General features: G+C 41.2%; 1 long non-coding RNA gene across 1 annotated transcript; it reads right to left on the bottom strand.

Moving 5' to 3' along the window:
- Positions 1-426: 426 nt before the first annotated feature.
- Positions 427-26680, bottom strand: LOC307181380. The gene is made up of 3 exons (XR_013826615.1): positions 26595-26680; positions 4830-4894; positions 427-1266 (listed from the first exon to the last, which is right to left on the bottom strand). It is a non-coding gene; the product is annotated as an uncharacterized lncRNA (long non-coding RNA).
- Positions 26681-27251: the final 571 nt, after the last annotated feature.

Raw genomic sequence — 27251 nt, 5'->3', positions numbered from 1 at the left:
GGATTTACCACATCTACACCCACAGCTGGGTGAGACATAAGGCTGGACACTTGGGGCTGAGAGAATTGGTGAGATTCGGTGAGCAAATGCAGGCTCTTTGAAGTAGTACTGCGTGCTACCCATTCCATGGGTCCCAACTCTCCAGGTTTAAGGGATTCTTCCTACACCTAAAACATGCGTGGGAAACCCAGAGGATGGTCCACAGTGTGATCGGGCAAGGTTTCTAAAACGCATCTCATTATTCGTCCTCTGGTACTCGGGTTCGCCATTCCAGACGCTTTAGTAACAATCTCCCCACTTGGAGAGTCAGTGCTTGTAACCTCCTGTTTGGCACACTCTGCAATTTCTGCGGAGGATGAATGGGAATAGGGAGAACCAATGAGAGACTAGCTGTAGTTGTTTGGACGGGCACATTTCACTCTAATTTCCCACCAAGAAGAAGAATTAACCAAAGGCTCAGCGTGCCATGCTGGAACCAGATTAGGGCCTGAAGCAATCCTGCCATTTTGCGTCCAGCTCACAAAAAAGCGAGTTGGAAAAAGGAGCTCAGGGTCACTGCAATTCACAAACTTGCAGAGTTATAAAGGACAACTATCGTCCAAAAATATATTGAGGTAAGGCTGTGAAGAGGACTTGAAAGCAAGGCACAATTGCAGGAAACAGATTTCAGGAGGTAGATTGGAATTGCATTTAAAGCATATGAAAAGCGGCAGAACTTCGACAATGATGCACTTGGCCAAAAAATGCATATGCGTTTTTTCCTGAATATATCCAGGAAAAAACGCATACGGCCATTTTTGCCAACCAAGGAAGCGTGCAATGGAAATCCGCACTACAATGAAGTCTCACTTCCCACCGGTTAAATGGGCCATCTGAAAAAAGTGTAAAATCCAGAAAGGCAGGACAGGCCATGGAGAACTGGGAGCCTTGTTATGCTGATGGGCGGGATGTAAATGGCCAACAGCCACTCTGGAGAAGTGTATGGTGTTTCCTGAAACATCTAAAAAACAAAGCTACAGAGACTCGGGCACTTCCACTTATGGTCCTATAGCTTAGGGAAATTAAAATAAAAAAGACACAGCCACCCCAAAGTTTAGGGCTGCTGTGTTTACAAGAACCTCGACAACGGAACAACTTAAATATCCCAGAAAGAGAAAAATGGATAAAGAAGTTGTGGTACTTACATACAATGGAATATCACTCCGCAATGAAATCAATGTCATCAGGCCCGTAGCAGCATAATGAGTGGATTTAGGTTCGATGATTCTGAGTGAAATAAGTCACACAGAAAAAGAAACTAGTCATAAGATAACACTTATAGAGGGAATGTAAACTTGGCTACACATGAACTGAATTACAAAACAGAACAGAGTCTCACATTTAGAAAACCAACTTATGCTTGCTTAAGGGGAAAGGTGAGTTGGGGTGCTGCATAAATCCAGAGATTGAAATGAGCACAGATACCGTTCCATAAGCCAGTAATAGACAAGATATACTCCTTGTTCAACGAAGTGGACTCAACACCCCCTATTCACCGCAGAGGAATATATCTGAGTAGTAAGAATCTTAAAACCTATGTATTTATATGTCTCCGTAAGAGAATCAAGTGTGCATCGAGCGGCATAAACACAGCAGTGCAAATCAGCTAAACCCCATTATAAAAATAAATTTCAAAATCAAAACACAAAGACAGTGAAAGAGAGAGAAATTCTTAAATAACTCGTTCAGGCTTGTGATGAAACCTGGATTTACCACATCTACACCCACAGCTGAGTGAGGCATAAGGCTGGACACTTGGGGCTGTGAGGATTGGTGAGGTTCGGTGAGCAAATGCAGACCCTTTGAAGTAGTACTGCGTGCTACCCATTCCATGGGTCCCAACCCTCCAGGTTTAAGGGATTCTTCCTACAGCTAAAACATGCGTGGGAAACCCAGAGGATGGTCCACAGTGTGATCGGGCAAGGTTTCTAAAACGCATCTCATTATTCGTCCTCTGGTACTCGGGTTCGCCATTCCAGACGCTTTACTAACAATCTCCCCACTTGGAGAGTCAGTGCTTGTAACCTCCTGTTTGGCACATCGTTTGGCAGCGATGCACTTGGCCAAAAAGGGCGTATACGTTTTTTCCTGAGTATATTCAGGATAAAATGCATACACACTTTTTGGCCCACCAAGCAAGCGGGAAATTCAAATCTGCACTACAAAGAAGTCTCATCCTAACACGTACACTATCCCTATCCCGCTACCATACCCTAACCTGTACCTGAGACCGTACCCGTTCCCTAACCCTAACCCTTACCCTAAGCTGTACACGAACACTAACCCGTACGCTAACATGTACCCTAACAGTAACACATAGCCATACACTAAACTTTATCCTAACCCTACCCCGTATCCTAACCCTTTCCCTAAACCGTACCATAACCCGTATCCTAATCCTAACCCATCCCCTAACACTAACCCATAACCTAACCCGTACCCTAATCCTAACCCATACACTAACACGTACCCTAACCTTAACCCGTTGTCATACCCTAACCTGCAACCTAATCTGTACCCATTCCCTAACCCTAACCCTTACACTATCCCGTACCATAATCCTAACCTGTACACTAACACTAAACCGTACCCTAACACTTACCCTACTCCTAACCCGTGGTCATACCCTAAACTGTACCCCAAACCATACCCGTCCCCTAACCCTAACTCTAAACCTTACCCTAAACCGTACCCTAATCCTAACCCGTACACTAACACTAAACTGTACCCTAACACGTACCCTAACCCTAACCCTTTGTTGTTCCCTATCCTGTACCCTAAACTCTACCCCTTCCTTAAAACTAAACCTAACCCTAACCCGTACCTAACACTAACCCATACACTAAACCTAACCATAACCCTGAACATAAACCGTACCTGAATCCTAACCCATACCCTAACACTAACCCATACCTTAACCCGTACCCTAACACTAAACCATAGCCATACCCTAAACTGTACCCTAACACTAACCCGTACCATAACCATAACCCTAAACCATACTCTAAGCCATACAATAATCCTAACCCGTACCCTAACCCTAAATCTTACCCTAAACCCTAATCCTTACCCTTAGCTTAATTTTGTTTTTTTGTATTTAAAAAAATATTTTCTTGGGTTAAAACAAACTAGCAGAACAACAAAATAGAGGGCTTCGCTGGTGGTGCGGTGGTTAGAATCTGCCTGCTAATGCAGGGGACACAGGTTCGAGCCCTGGTCTGGGAGGATCCCACATGCCATGGAGCAACTAGGCCCATAAGCCACAACCAGTGAGCCCTCGCATCTGGAGCCTGTGCTCTGCAACAAGAGAGGCCGCAATAGTGAGAGGCCTGCGCACCGAGATCAAGAGTGGCCCCCCACTTGCCACAACTAGAGAAAGCCCTCACACGGAAACTCAGACCCAACACAACAAAAATAAATAAATAAATAATAAACTCCTACCCCCCCCCAAAAAAAGAACAACAAAATAAAACAGAAAGTAACCTGAGTGTCCCTCAAAAAGCTAAGTCTGAAATAGTTGGTACTTCTGTTCTATGGAATGTTATGTAGCCTATAAAAAGTGTGAGAGCTAAATCTGTTTTTCTACAGTGAGAAGCATGATATTCCAGATGTATAGAACACCTGGATAAAATGAGAAATCTACACATTATGCTGGTCGTTTCAGTAAATGGGAAAGGATGGCAAGTGGTAAAATATTATCTTTTCCTTTAATTTTTTAAATTTCACTTGTTACAAAGAACTTCAATTATAATTGTACTTTAAAAAAGTAACAATGGAAATTTAAAAGAAAAAATATATATTGTGTGTTCAGTTACGTTTCATAGAATTATGAAATGCTCCACCCTCTGGCCATTACCTGAAAAAACAGCTTTAAAACCTATGCTAATTGTCACTTCATATGAACAAGTCCTGCAGGGCTGTAAAGGAAACCTGCCTTCATCATGTCTTGCGGGAGGTAAAGGCCAAAGTATTTCAAAATGTGGCACATATTTCAAGAAAACCATTTGAAGAACTAAGCTGTAATAACCGTTTGAAAAATAAAAGGACATGCCTGAAAGCTCAGTTTCAAAGGATTATGAGACACATGCAAATCCAACCACACAGAGGTATCAGCTCACACCATTCAGAATAACCATCAGGAAAGAAACTACAAACGATCAATGCTGAAGAGGTTGTGGAGAAATGCATACCCTTAATTTGAAGTGGGACGTAACCTGGTAAGAGTCACTAATGGGAACAGGGTGGAGGTGCCTTTAAAAGGTAAATATTGAGCTATTATATGATCCAGCAGGCCCACTCCTGGGCCTATAACATAAGAAGACAGAATTGGAAAGACACAGGCAGGCAAATCTGCACTGCAGCAGTATTACAATAGCCAAGACATGGAAGCAACCAAAAGTCCATCAACAGATGAGTGGACAAAGAGGAACTGTTACATGTAGAGATGGAATATTAGCTCGGGAAAAAAGTGAAACAATGCCATTTGCAGCACCATAGATGAGTCTAGAGGTAACCATGCAACTTGTAGTAAGTGAGAAAGCGAAAGACACCTAACGTATATCACTTATAGGTGTTACCTGAAAATTGATAACAATGAAGATATTTCCACAGAGAAAGGCAATCACAGATTCATTGAACAAACTTATGGTTCCCCAAATCGAAAGGTGTGAGGATTGGATACATTACGATATTGGGGTTAACATAGATATAGAAACACATGTGAAATATATAATCACCAAAGACCTACGGAATACCAAGAGAAGACTACTCAACATTGTGTCATAACCTACCTGGGAAAAGGTTCTGAAGAAGAATAGATATATGTATGTGTGTGAAAGAACCACATCTTGCACACCTAGAACAAAAAAAAAAAAAAACATTGTAATCAAATTTGCTGCGATAAAAAATAAAAATTAAATTAAAAATATGAACAAGAAATAATGAGACATAAACTGAAAGGAATTTTTCCTGGCACATCCCATTCTAATTTTCAACCTAGAACAGGACTTCCATTAAGGCTCTGTTGCCCTGGTAACCAGATTTGGTAAAGGAGAAATGCTGCCGCCTTGTGACTGTTTCACACAACAGCAGCTTTAAACCAAGAGGTAATGGTCACTTAATATTCAAAATATGTGCAGCACTGTAAAGGACACCGGGCCTCAAAAATGTCCTGGGGTCGTAATCGACCAGAAAATTCAAAAGACGTCAACATTTCAAGAAGACAATGTCAAGAGGCATATTTTACGCACATTTTGTCTTTTCTTTTTTTTCTCTTTAAAATAAAAGGGAATTGAAAAATGCGCAACATCAGCAATGAATAAAGCCATGCAAATCCAATTACAGAAATGTTCACCTCACAGCCGTCAGAATGTTCTTCAGCAAAAAGTCTACAAAGAATAAATGCTGAAGGGGTTTCAGAGAACTGTGTACCCTCCAGCTGCTGGGGGGGATGTAAACTGGTAACAGCCAGTAGTGAGAACATAATGGAGGTGCGTTTAAGGGTAAAAATTGAGCTACCATGTGATCTGGTAGGTCCTTTGATGTGCCTATCACCTGAGCAGAGCAGAATGGAAAAGACACAGACTGGCAATCCTGCACTGCAGGAATATTTAACATAGCCAAGACTTGGAAGAAACCAAAATGTCCATCAACAGAAAAATGCACAAAGAGGAAGTGGTCCATGTAAACAATGGAATATAAGCCATGGAAAACAATGAAACAGTGCCGTTTGCACCACCATATAAGGACCTAGAGATAATCACTCAAATTAAAGAAAGAAAGTGAAAGACAGATATCCTATGACATCACTTCTAGGTGTTACCTAAAAGTTGATACTCATGAACTTATTTCCAAGAGAAGGAAAAGCATGGATTAAGAAAAAAAAATTATGTTTAACCAATGGAAAAGTGTAAGGAATGTGTGAATTAGGATATGAGGGTTAACAGACATGTACTAATACATATGAAATATATAATCACAAAATACCTATGGAATACCAAGAGAGGTCTAGGCAACACTCTGTAATAACCTACATGGTAAAGAATGCAAAGATAAATGACAGATACATTGATATAATGAACGAGATTCTGTACACCTAGGAGAAACAAAATATTTTTATCAAGTTTGCTCTGATAATTAATAAAAATTAAATTTATAAAACAAACAAGAAGTAAGGAGATATAAGCTCTTGGGGATGTGCTCTGGCACATTCCACTCTAATTTGCAGCCTACTAACACGATTTCCAGGAAGGCTCTGCTGCCCAAAAACCCAGAGTTGGAAATGTAGAAATTCTGCTGCCTTGTGGCCGTTTTCCGCAAGAGCGGCGTTAAGCCCACAGCTAATGTTCTCTTAACATTCACAAGGACTCAGGGCTGCAAAGGACACCTGCCCTAAACAACTGTGCTGAGGTAGGGAATGGACAATAAAATTCAAAACTGGCAAATTTTTCAAGACGATAGTATGAAGAGGTAAGTTTGACTCACTCTCTTGTTTAAAAAAAGGAAAATGGGTGAAAGCTCAACCTCAGGAATTATTAGACTCATGCAAATCTAATGTACAAAAAGGTTTCAACTCACACCAGTCGACTGACCATCAGCAAAAGGTCTACAAACAATAAATTCTGAAGGGGTTTTAGAGAACTGTGTACCCTCTAGCTGCTGGTGAGATGTAACGTGGTAAGAGCCAATAATGAGAACAGAAAGGAGCTACGATTAAAAGTAAAAGTTGAGGTACCATTCGATGCAGCAGTCACACCACTGGGCCTCTCACCTGAGAAGACCAGAATCGAGAAGACGCGGGCTGCAAAAGCTGCACTGCAGCCTTATTCACAATAGCCAAGACAGTGAAGCCACCAAAATGTCCATCAACAGATGTATGGATGAAGAAGAAGTGGTCCACGTTCACAATAGAATATTAGCCATGGAAAACAATGAAACACTGCTATTTGAGGTGCCATAGATGAGCTTGGAGATAATCACAGAATATGAGGTAAGTCAGAAAGCAAAAGACCTATATCCTATGATATCACTTATAGGCGTTATCTAATAACTAACACAAATGAACATATTTCCACAGAGAAAGACACTCACAGACTTAGAAATTAAGTATGCTTATCTAAAAGGAAAGGTGGGCAGAATGGATAAATTAAGATTAACGTTACCATACGTATACAAATACATATAATAAACATATATCAAAAAGACGGACCATATAGCAAGGGAGGTCTATGGAACACTGTAATATTTTACATGGGAAGAGGATCTGAACATGAATAGACATATATATTGTACAAATGAACCAGATTGTGTACATCTGGACAAACAATATCTAATCATTACCCCGATTAAATAAATTTTAAAAACCAAGATGTAATGAGACATAAACTTATGGGCGTTCCTCCTGGCACATTCCATTCTAACTTAAAACCTAGGACCACGACTTCCAGAAAGGCTCTGCTGCCCTAGTACCCAGATTTGGGAAAGGACAAATGCTGCCTCCTTGTGGCCGTTTCCCACAACAGCAGCTTTAAACCCAGTGCTAATGGTCACTAAATATTCACCAAACTTGCAGTTCTGTAATGACATCTGCCCTCCAAAAAAATCCTGGGGTCGAATATCCACCAAAAATTCAAAAGAGGGCAACCTTCCAAGAAGACAGCTTCAAGAGATAGATTGTACTCACACTTGATTTTTAACAGAAAGGAAAAAGGCGTGGAAAATGATGAATTTTAGGAATTTTTAAAGTCATGCAAACCCAAATTACAAAAACCTATCAGGTCACAACAGTCAGATTGGCCATTAGCAAAAATGCTGCAAACTATAAATGCTGAAGGGATTGTGGAGAAGTTCGTACCCTCGGCTCTAAGGGAGACATGGTAAGAGCCACTAATGAAAACACAATGGAGGTGCTTTGAAAAGGTAAACATTGAGCTACTAGTCAATCAGTCATACCCACTGCTGGGACTATCACCTGAGAAAATGAGAATCAAAAAGTCACAAGCTGGCAATCTTGCACTCCAGCAATATTTAATATAGCCAACACTTGGAAGCAACGAAAATGTCCCTCAACAGAGCAATGCACCAAGAAGTGGTCCATATACAAAATGGAATATTATTCCGATAAAAATATAAATTAAATTAAAAAAACAAACAAAAGTAAGGAGACATCAGCCTTTGGGGGTTTATCTGGGCACATTCCACTCTAATTTATAACCGAGGAAGACCACCGGCCGGAAGCTCTGTTTCCCTAGTACCAGCATGGGGAACAAAGAAAGGCTGCCGCAATCTGGCCGTTACCTGCAAAAGCAGCTTTAAAGCCTGTGCTAATGGTCACTTCATGTGAACAAGTACTGCAGGGCTGTAAATGAAACCTGCCCTCAAAATGTTTTGAGGGAGGTAATGGCCAATAAATTTCAAAATGTAACACATACTTTAGAAAACACTTTGAAGAGCTAAGCTGTAATCACAGTTTGAAAAATAAAAAGGACATGACTTAAAGCTCAATTTCAAAGGATTATGAGTCATATGCAAATTCAACCACAAAGAGGTATCAGCTCACACCAGTCAGAATATCCATCAGCAAGAAAACTACAAACAATAAATGCTGAAGCCATAAAAAGAAACGAAATTGAGCTATTTGTAATGAGGTGGATAGACCTAGAGTCTGTCATACACAGTGAAGTAAGTCAGAAAGAGAGAGACAAATACCGTATGCTAACACATATACCTGGAATTTAAGGGAAAAAAATGTCATGAAGAACCTAGGGGTAAAACAGGAATAAAGACAGAGATCTACTAGAGAATGGACTTGAGGATATGGGGAGGGGGAAGGGTAAGCTGTGACAAAGGGAGAGAGAGGCATGGACATATATACACTACCAAACGTAAGGTAGATAGCTAGTGGGAAGCAGCAGCATGGCACAGGGAGATCAGCTCGGTGCTTTGTGACCGCCTGGAGGGGAGGGAGGGTGGGAGGGAGGGAGACGCAAGAGGGAAGTGATATGGGAACATATGTATATGTATAACTGATTCATTTTGTTGTAAAGCACAAGCTAGCACACCATTGTAAAGCAATTATACTTCAATAAAGATATTAAAAATAAATAAATAAATAAATGCTGAAGGTGTTGTGGAGAAATGCATACCCTCAACTTTAAGTGGGATGTAACCTGGAAAGAGCCAATAATGAGCACAGAATCGTGGTGCATTTAAACGGTAAACCCCGAGATACCATATGATACAGGATGCCCACTCCTGGGCCTATAACATAAGAAGACAGAATTGTAAAGACACAGGCAGGCAAATGTGCAGTGCAGCAGTATTACAATAGCCAAGACATGGAGGCAACCAAAAAGTCCATCAACAGGTGAGTGGACAAAGAAGAACTGGTACATGTACAGATGGAATATTATCTAGGGAAAAAAATGAAACAATGCCATTTGCAGCACCGTAGATGATTCTAGAGGTAATCAGGCAAATTGTACTAAGTCAGACAGCAAAAGACACATATCCTATAATATCACTTATAGGTGTTAGCTAAAAATTGATACCAATGAAGATATTTCCACAGAGAAAGGCAATCACAGATTCATTAAACAAAGTTATGGTTCACCAAATGGAAAGGTGTGAGGACTGGATACATTAGGATATTGGGGTTAACATAGATATAGAAACACATGTGAAATATATAATCACCAAAGACCTATGGAATACCAAGAGAAGACTACTCAACATTGTGTCACAAGCTACATGAGAAAACGATCTGAAGAAGTATAGATACATGTATATGTGTAAAAGAACAACATCTTACACACCTAGAACAAACAAAACATTTTAATCAAATTTGCTCTGATAAAAAATAAACATTAAAAAAAGAACAAGAAAAAAAAGAGAGAAAAAAAGGGGAAAAAAAGAACGAGAAGTAATGAGACATACACTTAAGGGGCTTTTTGCTGGCACATTGCATTCTAATTTACAACCAGAACACGACTTCCATTAAAGCTCTGTCATCACTAATAAAGCAGCTTTATAAGCAATGTTGAAGGTAGCTTAAAAGAATTCTCACTAATTATTGACAGTAACAAGAAAACAAACAAAAGTAAAAATCTCACGGCAAAAAGTATACATAGAGTAAGGGTAGTAGATCAAACACTTATTAAACTTCTGTAAAGAATAAAAGACAACAGTAGTATTTTTTTTAAAGAGAGGGGCCAAATAAATCAGAACTGAAAGAGATGATGTTACAAGAGCCACCACAGAAATACAAAGTATCCTAAGATACACACAGGGTAACTCAGGGCTCAGACTGGACAGAGCCCACTCTCCATTCCCCTGTACATGACTTACAGGAGCCTCAGGAACTGAGGAGGGGGTCCTTGAGGAGAGGCACAAGATAGAAGATGTTAGGCATTAACATGACTGCATTCATTTTAAACGTGCCTGAACTACATTCACATGAGATGATTTTGTCCTGTTTGTACATCAGCACCTCTAGTCGGAACTGCAGATCTTTGGTTTCACCACCTCTATGACAGCATTAGCTTCACCTGCTGTGGACTGTCTCCTATAGGATTTCTAGAACCACAAAACATCGAAGCTTCACAGGACCCAGAGTCTGTGCGACTCCACTCAGAGTCTCAACTGCATTCAGAGACTCAGAGTCTCAACAGAGACTCCACTCTTGGAGGACACACACAAAGTAGTGTGCACATCAGGACCCAAGGGAAGGAGCAGTCACCCCGTAGGTGAATGATCATACCTAGCTGCTAGTTTTAGAGGGTCTCCTGCAGAGGTGGGGTGTGGCTGCAGCTCACCATGGGGACAACGACACTGACAGCAGAAGTTCTGGGAAATACTCCTTGGCGTGAACTCTCCCAGAGTCCACCATTAGCCCCACCAAGAGCAAGGTAGGCTCCAGTGCTGGGTCGCCTCAGTCCAAACAACCAACAGGGAGGGAACCCAGCCCCATGCATTAGCAGACAAGTGGATTAAACTTTTTATTAAACTTTTATTTAATCCACAGACAAGCAGATTAAAGCTCTGCCCACCAGAACAACACCCAGCTCTACCCACCACCAGTCCCTCGCATAAGGAAGCTTGCACAAGCCTCTCAGATAGACTCAATCACTGGAGAGCAGACAGCAGAAGCAAGAAGAACTACAATTCTGCAGCCTGTGGAAGGAAAACCACATTCACAGAAAGATAGAGAAAATGAAAAGGCAGAGGACTTTATACCAGATCAAGGAACAAGATAAATCCTCAGAAAAACAACGAAATGAAGTGGGGATAGGTAACCTTCCAGTAAAAGAATTCAGAATAATGATAGTGAAGATGATCCAAAACCTTAGAAAAATAATGGAGGCAAAGATCGAGAAGATGCAAGAAATGCTTAACAAAGACCTAGAAGAATTAAGGAACAAACACCTAGAAGAATTAAAGAACAAACAAACAGAGATGAACAATACAATAACTGAAATGAAAAATACACTAGAAGGAATCAGTAGCAGAATAACTGTGACAGAAGAACGGATAAGTGACCTGGAAGACAGAAAGGTGGAAATCACTGCCATGGAACAAAATAAAGAAAAAGAATGAAAATAAATGAAGACAACCTAAGAGACTTCTGGGACAACATTAAATGCAACAACATTCGCATTATAGGGGTCCCAGATGGAGAACAGAGAGAGAAAGGACTCGAGAAAATATCTGAAGAGATTATAGTTGAAAACTTCCCTAGCATGGGAAAAGAAATAGCCACCGAAGTCCACGAAGCGCAGAGAGTCCCAGGCAGGATAAACCAAAGGAGAAAAATGCCGAGACACACAGTAATCAAATTGAAAAAGTTAAAGACAAAGAAAAATTATTGAAAGCAACCAGGGAAAAATGACAACATACAACGGAATTCCCATAAGGTTAACAGCTGATTTCTCAGCAGAAAATCTACAAGCCAGAAGGGAGTGGCATGATAAATTTAACGTGATGAAAGGGAAGAACCTACCACCAAGAGTACTCCACCCAGCAAGTATCTCATTCAGATTTGATGGAGAAATCAAAAGCTTTACAGACAAGCAAAAGCTAAGAGAATTCAGCACCACGAAACCAGCTCTACAACAAATGCTAAAGGAACTTCTCTAAGTGGGAAACACAAGAGAAGAAAAGGACCCACTAAGACAAACCCATAACAATTAAGAAAATAATAATAGGAACATACATATTGATAATTACCTTAAACGTGAATGGATTAAATGCTCCAACCAAATGACACAGGCTCACTGAATGGATACAAAAACAAGATCCATATATATGCTGTCTACAAGAGACCCATTTCAGACCTAGGGACACATACAGACTGAAAGTGAGAGGATGGAAAAATATATTCCATGCAAATGAAAATCAAAAGAAAGCTGGAGTAGCAATACTCATATCAGATAAAATAGATTTTAAAATAAAGAATGTTACAAGAGACAAGGAAGGACACTACATAATGATCAAGGGATCAATCCAAGATATAACAATTATAAATATATATGTACCCAACACAGGAACACCTCAATACATAAGGCAACTGCTAACAGCTATAAAAGAGGAAATCAACAGTAACACAATAATAGCAAGGGACTTTAACACCTCACTTACACCAATGGAGATCATCCAGACAGAAAATTAATAAGGAAACACAAGCTTTAAATGACACAATAGACCAGATAGATTTAATGGATATTTATAGGACATTCCATCCAAAAACAGCAGACTACAAGTTCTTCTCAATGGCACACGGAACATTCTCCGGGATAGATCACATCTTGGGTCACAAATAAAGCCTCAGTAAATTTAAGAAAACTGAAATCATATCAAGCAGCTGTTCCGACCACAATGCTATGAGATTAGAAATCAATTACAGGGAAAGTAACGTAAAAAACAAACACATGGAGGCTAAACAATACATTTCTAAATAACCAAGAGATCACTGAGGAAATCAAAGAGGAAATCAAAAAATACCTAGAGACAAATGACAACAAAAACACGATGATCCAAAACCTATGGGATGCAGCAAAAACAGTTCTAAGAGGGAAGTTTATAGCAATAAAAGCCTACCTCAAGAAACCAGAAAAATCTCAAATAAACAATCTAACCCTACACCTAAAGGAACTAGAGAATGAAGAACAAAACCCAAAGTTAATAGAAGGAAAGAAATCATAAAGATCAGAGCAGAAATAAATGAAATAAAAACAATAGCAAAGATCAATAAAACTAAAAGCTGGTTCTTTGAGAAGATAAACAAAAATGATAAACCTTTAGCCAGACTCAAGTAAAAGAGGGAGAGGACTCAAATCAATAAAATTAGAAATGAAACAGGAGAAGTTGTAACAGACACCACAGAAATACAAAGCATCCTAAGAGACCTCTACAAGCAACTCTATGCCAATAAAATGGACAACCTGGAAGAAATGGACAAATTCTTAGAAAGGTATAACCTTCCAAGACTGAACCGGGAAGAAATAGAAAATATGAACAGACCAATCACAAGTAATGAAATTGAAAGTGTGATTAAAAATCTTCCAACAAACAAAAGTCCAGAACGAGATGGCATCAGAAGTGAATTCTATCAAACATTTAGACAAGAGCTAACACCCAATCTTCTCAAACTCTTCAGAACTTTTCAGGGGAAGGAACACTCCCAAACTCATTATATGAGGCCACAATCACCCTGATACCAAAACCAGACAAAGATACTACAGAAAAAGAAAATTAAAGACCAATATCACTGATTAATATAGATGTAAAAATCCTCAACAAAATACTAGGAAACAGAATTAAACAACACATTAAAAGGATCATGCACCATGATCAGGTGGGGTTTATCCCAGGGATGCAAGAATTCTTCAATATACACAAATCAATCAATGTGATACACCATATTAACAAATTGTAGAATAAAAATATGATCATCCCAATAGATGCAGGAAAAGCTTTTGACAAAATTCAACACCAATTTATGATTAAAAGTCTCCAAAAAGTGGGCATAGAGGGAATCTACCTCAACATAATAAAGGCAGTATATGACAAACCCACAGCAAACATCATTCTCAATAGTGAAAAACTAAAAGCATTTCCTCTAAGATCAGGAACAAGACAAGGATGTCCACTCTCACCACTATTACTCAACATAGTTTTTGGAAGTCCTAGACACAGTAATCAGAGAAGAAAAAGAAATAAAAGGAATACAAATTGGAAAAGAAGAAGTAAAATTGTCACTGTTTGCAAATGACACGATACTACACATAGTGAATCCTAAAGATGCCACCAGAAAACTACCAGAGCTAATCAATGAATTTGGTAAAGTTGCAGGATACAAAATTAATGCACAGAAATCTCTTGCATTCCTATACACTAACAATGAAAGATCAGAAAGAGAAATTAAGGAAACAATCTCATTCACCATTGCAACAAAAAGAATAAAATACGGAGGAATGACCCTACATAAGGAGGTAAAAGACCTGTACTCAGAAAACTATAAGACACTGCTGAAAGAAATCAAAGATGATATAAACATATGGAGGTATAAACCATGTTCTTGGATTAGAAGAATCAATATTGTGAAAATGACTATAGTACCCAAAGCAAGCTACAGATTCAATGCAATCCCTATCAAATACCACTGGCATTTTCTACAGAACTAGAACAAAAAAATCTTAAAATTTGTATGGAGACACAAAAGACCCCGAATAGCCAAAGCAGTCTTGAGGGAAATTAAAAGAGCTGGAGGAATCAGACTTCCTAACTTCAGACTATACTACAAAGCTACATTAATCAAGACTATATGGTACTGGCACAAAAACAGAAATATAGATCAATTGAACAAGATAGAAAGCCCAGAGATAAACCTACGTACCTATGGCTAACTCATCTATGACAAAGGAGGCAAAGATATACAATGAAGAAAAGACAGTCTCTTCAGTAAGTGGTGCTGGGAAAACTGGACAACTACACGTGAAAGAATGAAATTAGAACACTCCATAACACCATACACAAAAATAAACTCAAAATGAATTAGAGATCTAAATGTTAGACCAGACACTATAAAATTATTAGAGGAAAACATAGGCAGAACACTCTATGACATAAATCACAGCAAGATCCTTTTTGACCCACCTCCTAGAGAAGTGGAAATAAAAACAAAAATAAACAAATGGGACCTAATGAAACTTCAAAGCTTTTGCACAGCAAAGGAAAACATAAACAAGACGAAAATACAACCCTCAGAATGGGAGAAAATGTTTTCAAATGAAGCAAATGACAAAAGATTAATCTCCAAAATTTACAAGCAGCTCGTGTAGCTCAATATCACAAAAACAAACAACACAATCCAAAAATGGGCAGAAGACCTAAATAGACATTTCTCCAAAGGAGATATACAGATTGCCAATAAACACGTGAAAGGATGCTGAACATCACTAATCATTAGAGAAATGCAAATCAAAACTACAGTGAGGTATCAACTCCCAGCAGTCAGAATGGCAATCATCAAAAAATCTACAAACAATAAATGCTGGAGAGGCATTTACTGGAGAAAAGGGAACGTTCTTGCACTGTTGCTGGGAATGTAAATTGCTATACCCACTAGGGATAACAGTATAGAGGTTCCTGAAAAAACTAAAAATAGAAGTACCATACGACCCAGCAATCCAACTACTGGGCATTTGCCCTGAGAAAACCATAATTCAAAAAGAGTTATATACAACAATGTTCATTGCAGTTCTACTTACAATAGCCAGGACATGGAAGCAACCTAAGTGTCCATCGACAGATAAATGGATAAAGAATATCTGGCACATATATAAATGGAATATTACTCAGCCATAAAAAGAAACAAAACTGAGTTATTTGTAGTGAGGGGGATGGACTTAGAGTCTGTCCTACACAGTGAAGTAAGTCAGAAAGAGAAAAATAAATACCGTGTACTAACAGAGATATATGGAATCTAAAGAAAAAAGTTTATGAAGAACCTAGGGGCAGGACAGGATTAAGGACACAGACATAGAGAAAGGACTTGAGGACACGGGGAGGGGGAAGGGTAAGCTGGGACGAAGTGAGAGAGTGCCATGGACATATATACATTACCAAATGTAACATCGATAGCTACTGGGAAGCAGCCACATAGCACAGGGAGATCAGCTCGGTGCTTTGCGACCACCTAAAGGGGTGGGATGTGGAGGGTGGGAGGGAGATGTAAGAGGGAGGGGATATGGTGATATATGTATATGTATAATTGACTCACTTTGTTATACAGCAGAAACTAACACTCCATTGTAAAGCAATTATACTCCAATAAAGGTGTAAAAGGAAAATAAAAAAGAAAGAAGCCCAGAGATAAACCTACACACCTATGGTCAACTAATCTATGACAAAGTAGGCAAGACTATACAATGGAGAAAAGACAGTGTCTTCAATCAGTGGTGCTGGGAAAAATGGACAGCTACATGTAAAAGAATGAAATTAGAACACCCCCTAACACCATACACAAAAATAAATTCAAAATGGATTAGAGACCTTAATGTAAGACCGGACAGTATAAAACTCTTAGAGGAAAACATAGGAAGAATACTCTAACATAAATCACAGCAAGATCTTTTTTGATCCACCTCCTAGAGTAATGACATAAAAAAGAAAACTAAACAAATGGGACCTAATGAAACGTAAAAGCTTTTGCAAAGCAATGGAAACTACAAACACAAAAAGACAACCCTCAGAATGGGAGAATATATTTGCAACTGAATCAATGGACAAAGGATTAATCTCCAATATATATAAACAGCTGATGCAGCTCAATATTAAAAAAACAAACAACCCAATACAAAAATGGGCAGAAGATCTAAATAGACATTTCTTCCAAAAAGATGTAGAGATGGCCAAGGAGCACATGAAAAGCTGCTCTACATCACTAATTATTAGAGAAATGCAAATCAAAACTACAATGAGGTATCACCTCACACCTGTTAGAATGGGCATCATCAGAAAATCTACAAACAACAAATGCTGGAGAGGGTGTGGAGAAAAGGAACCCTCTTCCACGATTGGTGGGAATGTAAATTGATAGTCACTATGGAGAACAGTATGGAGGTTCCTTAAAAAACTAAAAATAGAATTACCATATGATCCAGCAACCCACTACTGGGCATATACCCAGAGAAAACCATAAATCAAAAAGACACATTCACCACAATGTTCATTGCAGCACTATTTACAATAGCCAGGTAATGGAAGCAACCTAAATGCCCACAGACAGACGAATGGATAAAGATGTGGTACATATATAAAATGGACTATTAGCCATAAAAAGGAATGAAATTGTGTCATTTGTAGAGACGTCGATGGATCTAGAGACTGTCATACAGAGTGGAGTAAGTCAGAGAGAGAAAAACAAATATTGTATATTAACGCATATATGTGGAACCTAGAAAAATGGTACAGATGAACCAGTTTGAAGGGCAGAAATAGAGACACAGATGTAGAGAACAAATGTATGGACACAAAGAGGGGAAAACCATGGGGGGGGGGTGGCGGTGGGAGGAGTTGGGAGATTGGGATTGACATGTATACATTTATATGTATAAAATAGATAACCAATAAGAACCTGCTGTATAAAAATAAATAAAATAAAATGAAAAATAAAATTTTTTAAAAAACGGAAAAAAGTTATTCCCTTCACATACATGTATTTATATGAATGAATTATTTCCATGCTTACATCCATAAGTACAAAAAAGAGGAATAAAACCTACCTTGAAACAAAAAAGAAAAAACAAAACAGAACCCACCAGTTATACAGATGAAAACCCTATCAGGGCACTTGCTTCAGTGGTAGACAATTCTGAAGTTGGTCAGAGGTGGGGAATCATCTCGCATGCAGCCAGCAGCCCCCCCGCAAGGAGTGTCCTCATTACAAGCCTGGGGGACTGTGCCGAGGCATCTGTGAGTAAACGTGAGATGAGCCCCAGGCCAGCTGCTGCTGAACTGTTCCCAACCTTCCCAGGTAAAACACCTGAATATGTACAAGGACTTGAAAGCCTAGAGGAAGGGCCATGGAGCCACACGAGTGACAGCATGCCAGCCGACTTGGTGCCTGCAGGCCAGCCAGGATGGTACTGGCCCTGGGTGCTCTTCTGGAAGATTTCCATTTCCCTGCCTGAGATACCCGTCCTGTCCCTGCCCCCACTGCTTTTTTCCTTCCTCACCTCTGCCCAGGGAGAAATTCCAGCAGCAGGTATGGGTGACACATCCTCTTCCTTAGCAGGTGGCAGCCTGGCAACTGCTGCAGAAAGTCCAACAGAGCCCCACTCACACTGGGCCACCCACAAAGCTGTGGCCTCTCACTCCCTCCCACCAGCCCAGCCCCGAGACTGCTGACAGGGCAGAGAAAATGGCGTCAGGCATGGCTGCAGGGGCTCTTGCTGCCTGGAGTGGTATTTATATTGATCTCAACCCAGGCACACCTGGGGAGGGCTGGCCGGCACGGTAAGGCTGCCCAGGTCAGCCAATCATCACCCCTCAGGGGCTCACAGTTGCAGAAAATGGAACTTGCTGAACCGGCCAGGTCCAAGGAACAGGTGTGGGCTCCTGAGAGTCAAGATAGACAAGGGGCTGCAGCTTTGGCTTGTTTTCTAATCATTTTATCTGGCCCATGAGTGGGAGACAACTTCAAGAAAACACTCTCCTAATGAGAGGAACCCAGGAGTCAGGGAGAGGAGGGGTGGGTGGTGGTTGGAGACAGAGGCCTGGTGCCCCGGGTGCAGTGGAAGTCTCTGGAAGACCAGGTGGAGGGAGGCCGTACAGAGTGATGACCAGGGTCACAGACCTGTCGCAGCTGCTGTTTGTTAGTTCAAGTCCTGCTCTGAGGTGCTCTGTGTCAGCTCTGAGTGACAGGTGAGCTGGGGGTGCTCTGCAATGAGGGCTATGTGCATGGTTCCTGTGTGCCCAGCCCTGCCACGGTACCTGCAAGGGTAGCTCTGTATCCGGGGATTGGTCTGACCACGAGAGCCCCATGGGCTGCTGGGGACCTGGTAAAGAATGTCAGGACAGTCAGTGAAGCCACCGAGGATATACCTCCAGCTGCTCCTAATTCCTACACCCTGCTGGTCATTCTACCAACCACCAGGACATGGTATTCTGTATTAGTCTTCAATGATGCCTTCTTTTGTATTCCATTAGTCCCAGAGTCACAAGAAATTTTGGCTTGTGAGTGGCAGGACTCAACATACAACTAAAACAATACTTCCGGGCCGTCTTGCCCCAAGGGTGCAAAAATTCCCACACCGTCTTTGGGGAAAGCTTAGGTAAAGACCTAAAAGTTCTACCTCTGGAAAAGGAAACCCTCCTTCAATACGCAGATGACATTCTGATCGCCAGCCCTACTAAGGAGGCCTCTGAACTACCAAGCCAATAAAGGATAGACGTCGTCCAAAAAGAAGCTCAAATATCACAGACTGCGGTGACCTGCCTGGGCTTCATTCTCACAGAAGGTCAGAGAAGCCCATCCCAGGAAAGGGAAGAAACCATTTTCAGCCTTACCCCTTTCTAAAACTAGAAGACAGCTTAGGGGTTCCTGGGGAGGCCAGGGTTTGCTGCTTCTGGATCCCTAACTACAGTCTACTAGCTGGGCCTCTATATGAAACACTGAAAGGAAAAGATGATGATCCTTTTGAATAGAATCCAGAAGTGGCCTTTCAAGAATGGAAAGAGCAGTCAATTCAGACCCTTGCCCTGGAACTCCCTAATTTAGCTAAACCCTTTGACCTTTACATTCCCGGTGAAAGGTGAATCGCCATTGGAGAATTAGTGCAAAAACTGGGACCACTTGAAATGGAACAATGCAAGAATGCCATCCAGGTAGGATAAACTATGGTCACCAAGGGGCTTGACCCACTGCCACATCTGGCCAAGATACTGGCGGTATCTAAAAACCTGGAAATCAGCAGCCCAAAAGGCCACCTCCCTCCTAAGGGAAAAGGACCCCACGTGGTGATCCTAACCACCAACCATGCCCTGAAGTTGCAGGGTTCGTTCCGTTGGCACACCGACCTCGAGTGAGGAGGCCTTCCAACTCCAACATCCAGAGAGATAACCGGGGGCAACAGGGCACCATGACGACTCGTGTGAACATCACTTGACCTGGAGTTTTTCTCATAAAACAACAAGAGTGTGTCCCAAAACAGTAGACTACTGCTTGCAGGACTTACTGCACCCAGAGGGGAGCTAATAATCTTGGCGGGGGAACCGTATATCACACTGTCACTATAGAAAAGCCTACAGACACCGTGATGATGGTGGCCAATAAGACCGGCTGGACTCCTGTTTACTTCAAAAGGCTGTTGACTCAGTGGCCATCATGGTCCTTGATCACCACTGACCCTGGACTGTCTGGGAGTTGAGTGGGCAGGGCTCTGACACCTGGTGCTGTTTGTACGTTAATTCAGGGGCCTAATTGAAGAAAGCACAGACTACTGGTCAGAGCATCTAGGCTGGCAGAAACGGTCAGCCTAAGGTGGCCGAACAAATGTGGGGCGGGGTGAAACCGGCCCCCACAACGTCTCTGCACATCTCTTTCCTGGACCCTTAAAGGTCATTAGAATCTATAACACTTCCAATGCTGGTGTTCAGGTGGACGAGCAAGGAGGCAGGGGGCCTGGGGAAAATCAACGCCACCTGGAGGCTGCTGGGGAGAAGTTCTGACCCTCGCCCCTGGGTATGAGGGCTCCCAACTCAGCACTCAGCAGTTACAGAAGAAGGGTCTGCACCCTCAGAACTCCAAGAATGAGCAACGGGACAAAAGGCAGAGGAGGGGTTTGTCCCCAGCAAAGCCCATTAAAAATCCCTGGGAGATAAAAATAGAATCTGTGCAATAAAGTCAAGTCTAACTTTTTTATCCTTTGTGCTTTGTCTAATTTCACGTACTCCTAGGGTCTCGCATGCAGAGGCTCCACACCCGCCACTTCAGACCAGATTTCCTAGTGCAGAATGGCTGGGTCGACACCTCAGCTCCTGGGGCCCAGTGCAGACTCCACGATATAGAGCCTGAGCTGCAGCCAACCCAGCCCTTGAAAGCTCTGTCCCCTCCCTCCCAATGACTCTGACAGGATCTCTACACAGCAGCCCAGCCCACAGCCCACGGGGTAGTGCATGCTCTCACCTCTCCATTCTCTGATCAAAATATAAAGTTTCCTTTGCTTGTGAACCAAACTCAGTCTCGATCTGTTGGCCCCAATGACACTGGGCAGGGGAACACTTGTTGGGGTCCACTCTGGAGGATCAGTAACAGAAATTGAGACTATTGTAACCTCAATGAACAGATGTGTGAGCCAAACTGTAGTTAACATAGAACAGTGTATAAGGCTCGGGTAAAATAAGATGTTTCTAACACTTCCATTTGATATTTCCATCACTTTATTATAAGCAAGTTCAGTGAAAGGGTTTGTCTTATTTGTCAGGTCAATATTAGAGAAACGAAGTGATTTCTTTCCAAGGATGTACATCTAATAATCTTGGTTAAACCTTCAATCTTGTTTTAAATGCTTTTCCATTGAAAATGATACCTCTCTTTCAGCTCCCCCATTTCTGAGAAGTATAAAATCTTATAATTTATTATTACCAAAGGGGAAAGGTGGGAGGAGGGATAAATTAACAGTTTGGGATTAACACATACACACTGCTATGTATAAAATAGATCATCAACAAGGAACTACTGTATAGCACAGGGAACTACACTCAACATTTTGCAATAACCTATAAGGGGAAATAATCTGAAAAAGAATAGATATTTTTATTGACATCATCTATCAATGACAGTTAAAGTGTAGCCTAAGGGAAGCTGGTGGTGAGTGCTTCTGACCCTGAAGACTTCAATCATCTAAAGTTTGGACTCTGCCTACTTCCCAAGGCCCTTAATGAACATATGTGTAGCCGTAGCTTAAAAAATTCCCCAGTTTGGGTTTCGGGGAGACACTGATTTTGAAAAAGCCCTGGTGTTCTCCTTACATGAATGGGACTCTTCCTACTGCTAAAACATGTCTGTCACACCCAGAGGATAGTATACCGTCTGATCGGGAAGAGTTTGGAAAAGGCATCTCATCTCCTCATCTCCTGGTGCTCGGGTTCACCCCTCCAGCGTCTTTACTAACAGTCTCCCCACTTGGAGATGTCAGCACTGTCAACATCCTGTTGCGTACAGTTTGGAATTTGTCCAGAGGATGAAGCGGAAGGATGAGGAACAATGAGAGACAAGTCCTAGGTGTTCAGACAGGCACATGTCACTCTAATTTCCAATCAGGAAGACGAATTGACCAAAGGCTAGGGTTGCCCATGGAAACAGTATAGGGCTTGAGGAAATCCTGCTGCTTTGTGGCCAGTTCCCATAAACACAAGTTGAACAATGGAACTCAGGGGCAGTAAAATTCACGAAACTGCAGAGTTGAAAATATCCATCACTGAAAAATGTCTTGAGGAAAGTCAGAGAAAAGGACTTGTAAGCAAGGGAGAATGGCAGGAAAGGGATTTGAGGAGGTAGAAAGGACTCGCCATTAAGCACAAGAAAAGGAGCTGAACATTGCCAACATTGCAGTTGGCCAAAAAGGGTGTATGCGTTTTTTTCTGTATATATTCAAGAAAAGGGCATACACTTTTTTAGCCAACCAAACAGGTGGGCACTGGAAATCAATACTACAAAAGATATCACTTCGCATCAGTCACAAGAGCCATCCTCATAAAGCGTAAACAACAGAAATGCAGGACAGGGCAATGAGAAGAGGGAGCCCTGTGAGACTTATAGTGGAAATGTATATTGCCAACGGCCATTCTGGAGAAGTATATTGTGTTTACTAAAGCATCTAAAAAATGAGCTACAGAGCATAGGGCACTTGCACTCATGGGCGTATATCTTGGGAAAAACAAAAATCGAGAGGACACAGGCACCCCAATGTTTACCCCCTCTCTGTTTAAAAGATCCTCGACTAGGATATAACTTAAATGTCTCTGGAGGGAAAAAATGGATAGAGATGAGGTACTTATGTAGAGTGGAATATTACTCAGCCTGGAAATCAATGAAATATGGCCAGTTGTAACAACTCTGGAGGAGTTACGTATGATCATTCTAAGTGACAGAATTCAAAAAGAAAAAGACACATATCATAAGATATCACTTAAAGGTGGAATCCAAAATAGCTACACATGAAATAAATTACAAAACAAAAACATAGTCAAATATGTAGAAAACACGCATAAGGCTGCTAAACGGGAAAGGTGGGGAGGGGTGAGGCATCATCCAGGAGGTTGAAATTAGCAAAGATACCATTCCAAATACCAAACTGATAATCAACAAGGCCTACACGGTATTTAAAAGAACTACACTCAGCACACTCAAGTCACCGGAAAAGAATATATACGACTGGTAAGAATCTGAAAAAGAATTTACTGATGTCTCTCTGTACGTGAATCAAGTGGATGTACAGCAGCAAGAAACAGAGCTTTGAAAATCAGCTGTAACCAATATAGTAATAAATTGAAAAAAATAAACGACAGAGAGACAGAGAAAACCTCTTACAACTTTTCCTCAGGGACGGTGATGCAACATGGATTGAACACGTCTAGACCCACAGCAGGATGAGACATAAGGCTGGAAACTGTTCGCGCTAAGAGAAATGTGAGCTTGGGTGAGGAAATGCACACCCTTTAAAGTAATACTACCTGGTACCCATTCAATGGGTCCCAAATCTGCAGGTTCAAGGGATCTTCCTACAGCTAAAACATGCATGGAAAACCCAGAGGACTGTACACCATGTGATCGGGAGATGTGTCTAAAATGCAGCTCATTTATCCTCTCCTGGTGCTCCTGTTCACCATTCCAGCCACGTTACTTAGAATCTCCCCACTTGGAGAATCAGCACATTTCAACTTCTGTTTCACACATTTTGCAAATTGTGAGGAGGATGAACGGGAAGAGGGGGAACCAATGAGAGAATAGTTGTAGGGGTTTGGACGGGCACATATCACTCTAATTTCCCATTAAGAATAAGAATTAAAAAAAGGCTCAGCCCACCTCGCTGGAGCCAAAATAGGGCCTGAAGCAATCCTGCGGGTTTGAGGCCAGCTCACAAAAGAGCAACTTAAAAAATGGAGCTCAGGGTCACTGCAATTCACAAACCTGCAGAGTTATAAATGAAAACTAACGTCCAAAATTATGTTGAGGTAAGGCAAAGAAGAGGATCTGAATGCAAGACAGAATTGCAAGAAACAGATTTCAAGAGATAGATTGGACTCGTCTTTAAAGCACATGAAAAGCGGCAGAATTTCGACAATGATGCAGTTGGCCCAAAAGGGCGTATGCGTTTTTTCCTGATTATATCCAGGAAAAAACGCATATACACCTTATGGGCAAGGAACCAAGCAAGCAATGCAAATGTGCACAACAAAGAAGTCTCACTTCCCACCGGTCAAAAGGGCCATCCTAAAAAATTGTAAAAACCAGAAATGCAGGACAGGCCATGGAGAACAGGGAGCCTTTATACACTGATGGGCAGTGTGTGAACTGCCGAGAGCCACTCTGGAGGAGTGTATGGTGGTTCCTAAATCATCTAAAAAACAGAGCTACAGAGCATAGGACACTTCCAATCATGGGAGTATATCTAGGGAAGTCTAAAAATCAACAAGACACAAGCACACCACAGTTTAGGGCTACTCTGTTTACAAGAACCTCAACTTCAGTACACCTTAAATATCCCAGGAAAGAGAACAATGGATAAAGAAGATGTGGTACTTATGTACAATGGAATATCTCTTCACCATGAAATCAATGTAATAAGGCTAGTAGAAGGATAAAGAGTGGATTTAGGTCCGATAATACTACTTGAAATAAGTCAAACAGAAAAAGAAACATATCATAAGATATCACTTATAGAGGGAGGGTAAATATGGCTGCACAAGAAATGAATTACAGAACAGAACAGTGTCTCACATTTAGAAAACACACTTATGTCAGCTTAAGGGGAAAGGAGAGGTGGGGTGATGCATAAAACCAGAGTTTGAAATTAGCACAGATACCGTTCAATAAACCAAATAGGTATTAGACAAGATCTACACCTTGCTCAATGAACTGGCCTCAACACACCCTATACACCGCAGAGAAATATATCTGAGTAATAAGAATCTTAAAACCCATGTATTGATATATCTCCATAAGGGAATCAAGTGTGTGCAGAGCGGCACAAACACAGCAGTGAAGATGAGCTAAACCCCATTATAGAAATAAATTTTAAAAACAAAACGCAGAAACAATGAAAGAGAGAAAAATTCTTACAAAATTCGCTCAGGGGCTGTGATGCAACCTGGATTGACCACATATAAACCCACAGCTGGATAAGACATAAGGCTGGACACTTGGGGCTGACAGGATTGGTGAGCTTTGGTGAGCAACTGCCAAAAGTTTAATGCAATACTTCATGCTACTCATTCCAAGGGTCCCAACACTCCAGGTTGAAGGGAATCTTCCTACAGCTAAACCATGCTTGGGAAACCCAGCGACTGGTATACCATATGATCAGGAAAGGTTTCTAAAACACACCCCATTGTTCCTCTCCTGGGGCTCCGGATCGACATTCCAGCCGCTTTACTAACAACAACCTCACATGGAGAGTCAATGCCTTTAAGTCCCAGTATCGCACAGTCTGCAGATAGTGCGGAGGATGAATGGGTTAGGGGGAACCAGTGAGAAACTAATGTAGTGGTTTCAATGGGCACATGTCACTCTAATTTCACATCAGTAAGAAGAATTAACCAAAGGCACAGCAAGGTGTCCCACAAGAACAATAGGGCCTGAAGGAATCCTGCGGTTATGAGGCAAGATCACAAAAATAAGAGCTGAAAAATGGAGCTCAGGGCCACTGCAATTCAAAAACGTGCAGAGTTATAAAGGCCAACAATTTTCAAAAAGGATATTGAGGAAAGGCTATGAAGAGGCATTGAAAGAAAGGCAGAATTGCAGGAAACCGATTTCAGGAGGTAGACTGGAATTGCATTTAAAGCATAGGAAATGAGGCAGAACGTCGACAATGATGCACTTGGCCAAAAAGGGCGTATGTGTTTTTTCCTGAATATATTCAGGAAAAAACGCATATGCACTTTTTGTACAACCAAGCAAGCTTGCAAAGGAAATCTGCACTACAATGAAGTCTCACTTCCCACTGGTTAAAAGGGCCATCTGAGAAAAGTGTAAAATCCAGAAAGGCAGGACAGGCCATGGAGAACTGGGAGCCTTGTTATGCTGATGGGTGGGATGTAAATTGCCAACAGCCACTCGGGGAGAACTGTATGGTGTTTCCTGAAACATCTAAAAAACAAAGCAACAGAGCCTAGGGCACTTCCACTTATGGTCCTATAGCTTAGGGAAATTAAAATCAAAAAGACACAGCCACCCCAAAGTTTCGGACAGCTCTGTTTACAAGAACCTCATTTACGGTAAAAGTTCAATATCGCAGAAAGTGAAAAATGGATAAAGAAGTTGTGGTACTTACGTAGAATGCAATATCACTCAACAATGAAATCTATGTCATCAGGCCCGTAGCAGCATAATGAGTGGATTCAGGTATGATAATTCTAACTGAAATAAGTCACACAGAAAAAGAAACATCATAAGATATCACTAATACACGGAATGGAAACTTGGCTACACAGGAACTGGATTGCAAAACAGAACAGGGTCTCAAATTTAGAAAACCAACTTATGCTTGCTTAAGAGGAAAGGTGAGTTGGGGTGCTGCATAAAACCAGGGATTGAAATGAGCACAGATAAATTTCCTTAAGCCAAATATGGAATGGACAAGAGCTACTCCTTGCTCAACGAAATAGACTCAACACCCCATATTAAACGCCTAAGAATGTACCTGACTAGTAAGTATCTGAAAACCTATGGATTGCTATGTCTCCGAAAGAGAATCAAGCGTGTGTACAGGGGCATAAACGCAGCAGTGATAGGATTGGAGAGGTTCGGTGAGCAAATGAAGACCCTTTGAAGTCATATTGCATGGTACCCATTCCACGGGTCTCAACTCTCCAGGTTTAAGGTATTCTTCCTTCAGCTAAAACATGCATGTGGAACCCAGAGTATGATCAACCGTGTGAACGGGAGATGTGTTCAAATATGTCTCAGTTTTCCTCCCCTGGCACTCGGG

This window comes from Stenella coeruleoalba (genome assembly GCF_951394435.1).
Source record: "Stenella coeruleoalba genome assembly, contig: scaffold_55, whole genome shotgun sequence".
Classification (NCBI taxonomy): domain Eukaryota; kingdom Metazoa; phylum Chordata; class Mammalia; order Artiodactyla; family Delphinidae; genus Stenella; species Stenella coeruleoalba.
The sequence above is the reverse complement of the archived record's forward strand: the minus strand, read 5'-3'. Positions and strand labels throughout refer to the sequence as shown.